Genomic DNA, 7,648 nt, shown 5'->3' with positions numbered 1-7,648 from the left:
ATTATACCATTTCTTTAAACCATTGGTTCTCAAACTTTTATACCAAGTACCACTTCAGAAAATATTTGTTATTAAATATTAAGTTGCACCATAATGACCAACATTACATTTCAGCAGCGTAGTAGGCCAAACTATTCAGCTACAGCTCTACAGTTAAAAAATGAGGCAGTTTTATTCTAATAAGAATATTAATTGTTGTCAGACATTTTACCATGGTAAATACAGTTTGAACATTAACACTACAACTGTGCTTACATACACAGGTAAATGAAAAAAAAAAGTTTAAATTAAAATGTAATTTTAAATGTAATTATGTAACAAAAGTTACAAAACTGTACTGTACTTTCACTCTAACATACTTAAATGTGCAAAAAAAAAAAACTTACTCAAAGATTAAGTTAAAATATATTAACATTAATTAGTTTAATTTAGTGATTCACCTGCATAACAACTAGAGGGGGCCTGACACTTTGAGAACCATGGCTTTAAACAATCCTTTCTTTTTTTTTTTTTCATTTTCATTAATTCATTAAAATTATATTATTTAAATACCGACATTTGCACTTATATGTTGCAGAAAACACTTTGAAACTATTATAAGAATACAAACATATATAACACACCTAATGCATGGGATTCATATCAGGAAAATATGGGAAATCTCTAAAAGACAGACATTAACACAACCTACCAGCAACACATTGGGTGAGCATCTAACTTGATCATCTGTGATTAAAGCAATGCAAAAATAGACACACGGGTATTTATTTATCTGCAGGTTACATGTCCTTTAAACTACCCATTTGTAAACTCTGGTAATACTTTACTATTTTCAAAAGATAATAAAGATAAAGTTAGCGATTTTCTTACCTCATTTTGCCAGGATGTTTTCAGGACCTCGCAGAACACCTGACCCTTCTTGTGTTCACAGTTTTTGTTCTCCATTGACATGTCACGACTCAAATACGCTCAAAATAAATAAAAAAATGTACAGGCAAATATGAAATAATTCGGGACCGACCGAGCAGTAAATTATAACGAGCAGCAGCTCACAGTTAGCCGCCTCAGTCACTCACAGAAAGACGACAATAACGGTCATATTTTTAAATTGTAGAAAAGCGCGAACCGATTCATGGTCCAGTTTCCTGAATGACAGCCAGATTAACCAATCATGATAGAAGTAATAAATAAAACTACCAATGGGAGTTGTTTCAGTGTGATAAAGCAGCGAAATGTATAGTTTTATTGTTGTTAATGATGATAATATTAAACATATACCTTTAGATTTTAGAATAGGTATCATGACTAAAATATTTTTAAATGTTATTAAATAATAATTAATTTAAATAATTTAATATAAATAATTAAAAGCTGTTAACCTTTTTCTACCATTTAGCATTAAACATTTTAACGGTTGTTTCATTAAAACAACTGACCTTATTTCAACCATATTTCAATGTTGAAAGTTGGTCATGTGCTGGAAGTTTTTCAACAGTTCATCTTTAAATGTTGAATCAACGTTGTTTCAACGTTGAAACCACAACTGACCTTATTTCAACCATATTTCAACTTTGAAAGTTGGTCATGTGCTGGATGTTTTTCAACCATTCAGCTTTAAACGTTGAATCAACGTTGTTTCAACGTTGAAACCACAACTGACCTTATTTCAACCATATTTCAACGTTGAAGGTCGGTCATGTGCCGGCTGGGTGTGCTTAGACTTCCATTGTCTGAGAGAAATAGCGCCCCTACAGGTTCAATTCCCGAACTTTTACTTTCACTTTTAAATCCGTTAAAAATACAAATAAATACTTAGATTTAATTCACACTGACAAGCTAAACCAACATATCTGATTATTACCGGTTCAGGGCTCATGGATAAATTATTTCTGGCCAGAGATATGTGAGAAATAGGAGAGATGAATCACCGCTGTGATCACGAGCGTCTGGAGTAAAGAGCTCAGAGAAAACGAATTTATTCCTGTTTTAAAGCTTTTAAAAATAAATTATTACAGCGATATCACACTATCAACCAATTAGAACACACCAAGAGCTAAATTCAGATGTTTTTGAACTGTTTGTGTGAAAATGAAATATTTGTGGCTGCCTATCTGAAATCACGCCTCCGATCAGCACGTACAGTGTCGAGCTCAAAACAAACGAATTTATTCTTGTTTAAGAGCTTTTTTAAATAAAATATTACCACAAATGCACACAATAAACCCACTGTAACACAACAAGAGGTAAATGCAGGTGTTTGTGACCAGTTTAAGTGTGCAAGACTATTTGAAAGCGCGACTGGCAGAATAACATATATCTCTTGAGCTGCAGGTTTCTGCCTTTCGTCGTACGAACGACCACATAATGGACAAGATTATTTCAAAATACATAATAGCTTGGCGACTATAAACGAAAACAGCCACATGAACATAAACTGGATCTACTGGATTTGAATATTAAAGTGACCACATTTACCACTTGCTTCTGTCTTCAATTTTAATCTATATAAAAAAGGAAACTCATTCGACTTGGCTGCTTTTTTAATTTGTGCGTATTTATTTATTTACTTTTTTATACATTTGTATAATTTCATAGTTTGTGTATTACAATTATAAAAACAAAAATAAATTTAGCCACTCACATAGAAATAGCTTAGGCCTTAACCTTTTTCTGACAGTTTTAGGGATTTTTAAAAATCCTAAAAAAACTTATTTGTGCTGCAAATAATAATTTCAAACTCATTTGATACTGACCTATGACATCCTGTTGACATTATATTTATTTGAATTTACATAATCTCATGGATGTAACAGTAAATCTGTTCAGCTCACAGATCAATACTAAGCTGTAATGCAAGCAGAACTTTCACAAATGCTTATGAGTCATTTAAGGATTTGATAACACTGTAAAATAATGTCTAATTTGTTAACATTAGCAAATGCATTGATAACACTTTATAATAACTGCACTCATTAATAAATAACCAGTTTATGCTTTATAAAGCCTTGTCCCAATATTAATAGTCAGTAGTAAACAGTTCATAAATACAGCTATAAATAGCTTGTCCTTGGTTTATAAGCACATTTATTAAAAAGGAGAGTAAGTTATCTTCCTATGAAAAATAAAAGATAAAATAAACAAACAACAACACAGATTGATACAGAACTCAGAAATTGTATTGTGGATTTATGATAAAATCAGCCTGTAAATGAATTCATACTCCTCCCCATACTACTCCATACTCCTTTTTCAACATGATGCCAATATACTGAGATGTTAAATTGTGAATGGGTTTAGGATAGCTTAAATGGTGTTGCCATAGAGATTTATTAAAGTAACATAAAAAAATACAATAGTTATTTTACTATATCTTTAAAATTTTTCATTCTAACTCTTCATAATTTTTTATATAAGTAGAAGTCCTCATTTGAAGGAAGCACAGTAAGTTTCATAGCTTTATCATTTTCAAGAGCCAGCTTAAAATTTAAACTATCATAACTTATAAATCAAGCTTGCAATTCTTAGTACCAATAATGGCCACCAGATGGAGCTATAGGATTACTTTTAAATAATTATTGTAGAAACGAGTATGATTTCAATAATTTATAGAAATCTTTCAAATAAAATAATATGTATTTTAGGAATTTTACTGATAAAATGACCCTCACTTAATTAGAATAACAAGCTGAAGTATTGTGAACTGTATATTAAGAATAATTCTTTATAGGCTTTATGGACAGATACGTTTTGAGTGACTCTTGAAGGTTCAGCACCATATCCTCTTTTACCTCTGTTTAAAGAATTAATCTTACAGAACAGGTGTGAATGAATTTTGGATAGCTTGAATGGTTTTGTCGTGGTGATTTTTTGAAATAATAGTAAAAAAGGAACCAGTAAATGTCTTCTATTTTTTTAAAGTGCAGCTTCTAAACACTTCAAAAAAAATTTACACTTAAAAGACAAGTCATTCTGAGGCATATTTCCTCAGAATGACTGGTCTCATGACAATAGTTTCATGACTATACAACACTATATGGATGATAGAAAATTAAAAAACTATCATACATCTGATGTCACTCAGTCCCACTGTCACTGTGGGTAATGTGTGTGTGTGTGTGTGTGTGTGTGTGTGTTAAGTGAATTAGGTGTGAAACTATCAGGGAGCATTTAGTCTCCAGCGCCAACATTTTACAGAACTGCCACTTTCCTGTAGTCTCCAGAATTAGTCGGTGTCGGACTCTGAGAGACTTAAGATTCCAAAAAATGATTTAATTAGAATACCATGAAGTATTGTGAAATACTATATATTAAGGCTTTATATATAGGCTTTATGAACAGATTAGAGTGACTCGTGAAGGACCAGCACCACCTCCTCTTGTTCGATGGTTTGAGGAATATATCTTCCAGAATCCAGGATTAAGATTTAAGAGCTCATTTTTATTCCACCTCCTTTCCTGAAAGTCTGTCTTGCAGAATTGACTAAAAATTAATCTTCACATTATTTCCTAATTATTTTGCAATTCTTTTTGTCAGTTCTTCTTGACCTGTTTTTCTCTTCCAGCTTTCCTGGACTATTGTATAGCACTCATAAATGATTAAATAAAAAATAATGGTAGTTATTAAGATTGATATGGTTTGGAATTGGTAAAATGTGCTTGGAAAAAATCACAATAAAACAATGTTTTAATGTTTAAGTTAGGAATATTAACTGACATGAATGAATGCTATATAAATATTGTTCATGTTAACATAATGTTTATGAATGGAATCTTATTGTAAAGTGTTACTAAAGTTATATATATATATATATATTGTTCTGTGAATGTGATTTTAAAGTCTAGATGATTCGGATTAACCCTTTAACTGCTGTATCCTTTAAAACCTCACTGCCAGAGGGATATTGTGCATGCATGTGCCCGCTGGGCACAGTTTACCTGATGCCACGGGGGGGTTATGGCATTGGTGGCTTGAGCCCGCCATCGCTGCTTGCAGCTATATTTATTATTATTTTTTTCTAACGTTACGGGGGCTTTTGGGGTCCTTAACATGCTCGAAAACTCTTGAAAATTGGCACACAGATTGGAACCTGCAGCCATTAGGGTCGGGCAGAGACAGATACACGGGCGTGGCACAGGGGCTCTACAGCGCCCCCTGGAATACTGAGGGCCATATATCACACATGCTTGCACGTAGACACATGAAACTCGGTACACATGTAGATCTCATTAAACCAAACAACTTTCGTACTGCATGTCATAGGCTCCGCCCAACAGGAAGTTGGCTATTTAGGGTTTATTATTCATATTTTTGGTCAAAGTTGTGGGGGCTTTTGGGGTCCCTAACATACTCAAAAACTCTTGAAAATTTGCACACACTTTGGAATCTGTGCCCTTTAGGAGCCTGCAGAGGCTGGGACCTGGGCGTGGCACAGGGGCTCTACGGCGCCCCCTGGAACACAGTCATAAATGTTGATGTATAGCTCACACATACTTGCACATATTCATATGAAACTCAGTACACATATAGATCTCATTGTGCCAAACAATTTTCGTATTGCATGTCATTGGGCTCCGCCAAACAGGAAGTCAGCTATTTAGAGTTATGTAAAAAGCGCATGCTCTGGAATTTGATATACTTGTCATAGGTTTTTTACTCGTTTACCACCAAACTCGGTCAACATGATCTCAAGACATTGGGGATGAAATATTGCCAGGGGATTTTTGATATCTCGAACGGTTTGCTCGTGGCGAGGCGTTGAAATTATGGCAAGAATTGAGAAACAGGAAGTGTCTAATACCATCCACATACATTTCCTGATTTCAATCAAACTTCATCAGATTATTCATTGTATGATGTCGATCACATATATGTGACTATTAGGAGTCAAAGTTATAGCGCCACCAACTGGCAGCAGGAAGTGTGTCATTTTCAAAATGCTTGGAATTCAGCATCTTATTTTAACTCGATTTGCTTCAAACTTCATCAGAATAATGTTAAAACACAGCCGATATAAATCTGCTGGGGGGATATTGATATCTAAAAATATTGTTGCCGTGGCAACATGTCAAACTGGAATACTTCTCAGGTGATTTTGATGCATATAACATGCTTAGAATTTCATCAAACTCAGAACACATATCAGTATTAGTGACAGCTAGACACTGGCAAAAGTTCATAAGAGGGTGTGGAAGAGGCACTCTATAGCGCCACCTTTTGTCAAAAGTGGGGGGGTTAGTTTTAGCTACAAACACCAAACTCAGTACAAAAATTGTTCTTTTTAAGACGGACAACTTTCTAATTCACAGTCATCAGCTACGACCAACAGGAAGTCGGCTATTTTGATTTGAATGTGGATTTTTTTTACATTTAGCTGTGAATTAATGCATACTGCTCAGAGGAGAGTAACACTATACACACCAAACTTTGTCTACATGTTGAAAAAACATTGAGGAACTTAAATTGTGAATGGGTTTTGGATAGCTTGGATGGTTTAGTGGTGGTGATTTTTTTAAATGACAGTAAAAATGGAATTATTAATTTTCCTGCATTTTTAAATTCCAAACACTTCAAAATCTTTTTTCATACAGAAAAAAAGTCATTCTGAGGAAATATGCATAGTTTCATGACTTTACAACACTGTATGGACAACAGAAAATTAAAAAACTGTCAGACATCTGATCTCAGTCTATCCCCCTGTTTGAGTGTGTGTGCTTAGACTACCATTGTCTGAGAGAAATAGCGCCCCTACAGGTGCAATTCCCGCAAAAAAAAGGGAGGAGACTCTCTTTTATTTTCACTTTTAAATCGGTTAAAATACAAATAAATACTTGGATTTAATTCACACTGACAAGCTAAACCAACATATATGATTATTACCATGTCAGGGCTCATTAATAATTGATGTGTGGTCAGTGATACGTGAGAAACACGAGAGATGAATCACCGCTCTGAGCAGGAGCGTGTGGAATGATGAGCTCAGAAAAAACGAGTTTATTCTTGTTTTATAGCTATTAAAAATAAAGTATTGCAGCGATATCACACAATTCACCAATTAGAACACACCAAGAGCTAAATTCAGATGTTTTTGAACTGTTTGTGTGAAAACGAAATATTCGCGGCTGCCTATCTGAAATCACCGCCTCCGACCAGCGTGTACAGTGTCACTAGTTCAAAACAAACTAATTTGTTCTTGTTTAAGAGCTTTTTCAAATAAAATATTGCCATAAATGCACACAATACACCCATTATAACACAGCAAGCTAAATGCAGGTGTTTGTGACCCGTTTATGTGTGCAAGACTATTTGAAAGCGCGACTGGCAGAATAACGTATCTCTCGAGCTGCAGGGTTCTGCCTTTCGTCGTACGAACGAACACATCACGGACAAGATTATTTCAAAATACATAATAGCTTGGCTAATATAAACGAAAACAGCCACGTGAACATAAACTTTTGAGAAATAAATCTGAAGTGGATCTACTCGGTTTGAATATTAAGTGACCGCATTTACCTGCTTCTGTCTTCAATTTTAATCTATATATATAAAAAAGGAAACTCATTCGTCTTGGCTGCTTTTTTTAAATGTCTGTGCGTATTTATTTATTTACTTTTTTATACATTTTGTATAATTTCATAGTTTATGTATTATA

This window comes from Carassius auratus, unplaced genomic scaffold, assembly GCF_003368295.1.
Source record: "Carassius auratus strain Wakin unplaced genomic scaffold, ASM336829v1 scaf_tig00216545, whole genome shotgun sequence".
In the NCBI taxonomy this organism is placed as follows: domain Eukaryota; kingdom Metazoa; phylum Chordata; class Actinopteri; order Cypriniformes; family Cyprinidae; genus Carassius; species Carassius auratus.
The sequence above is the reverse complement of the archived record's forward strand: the minus strand, read 5'-3'. Positions refer to the sequence as shown.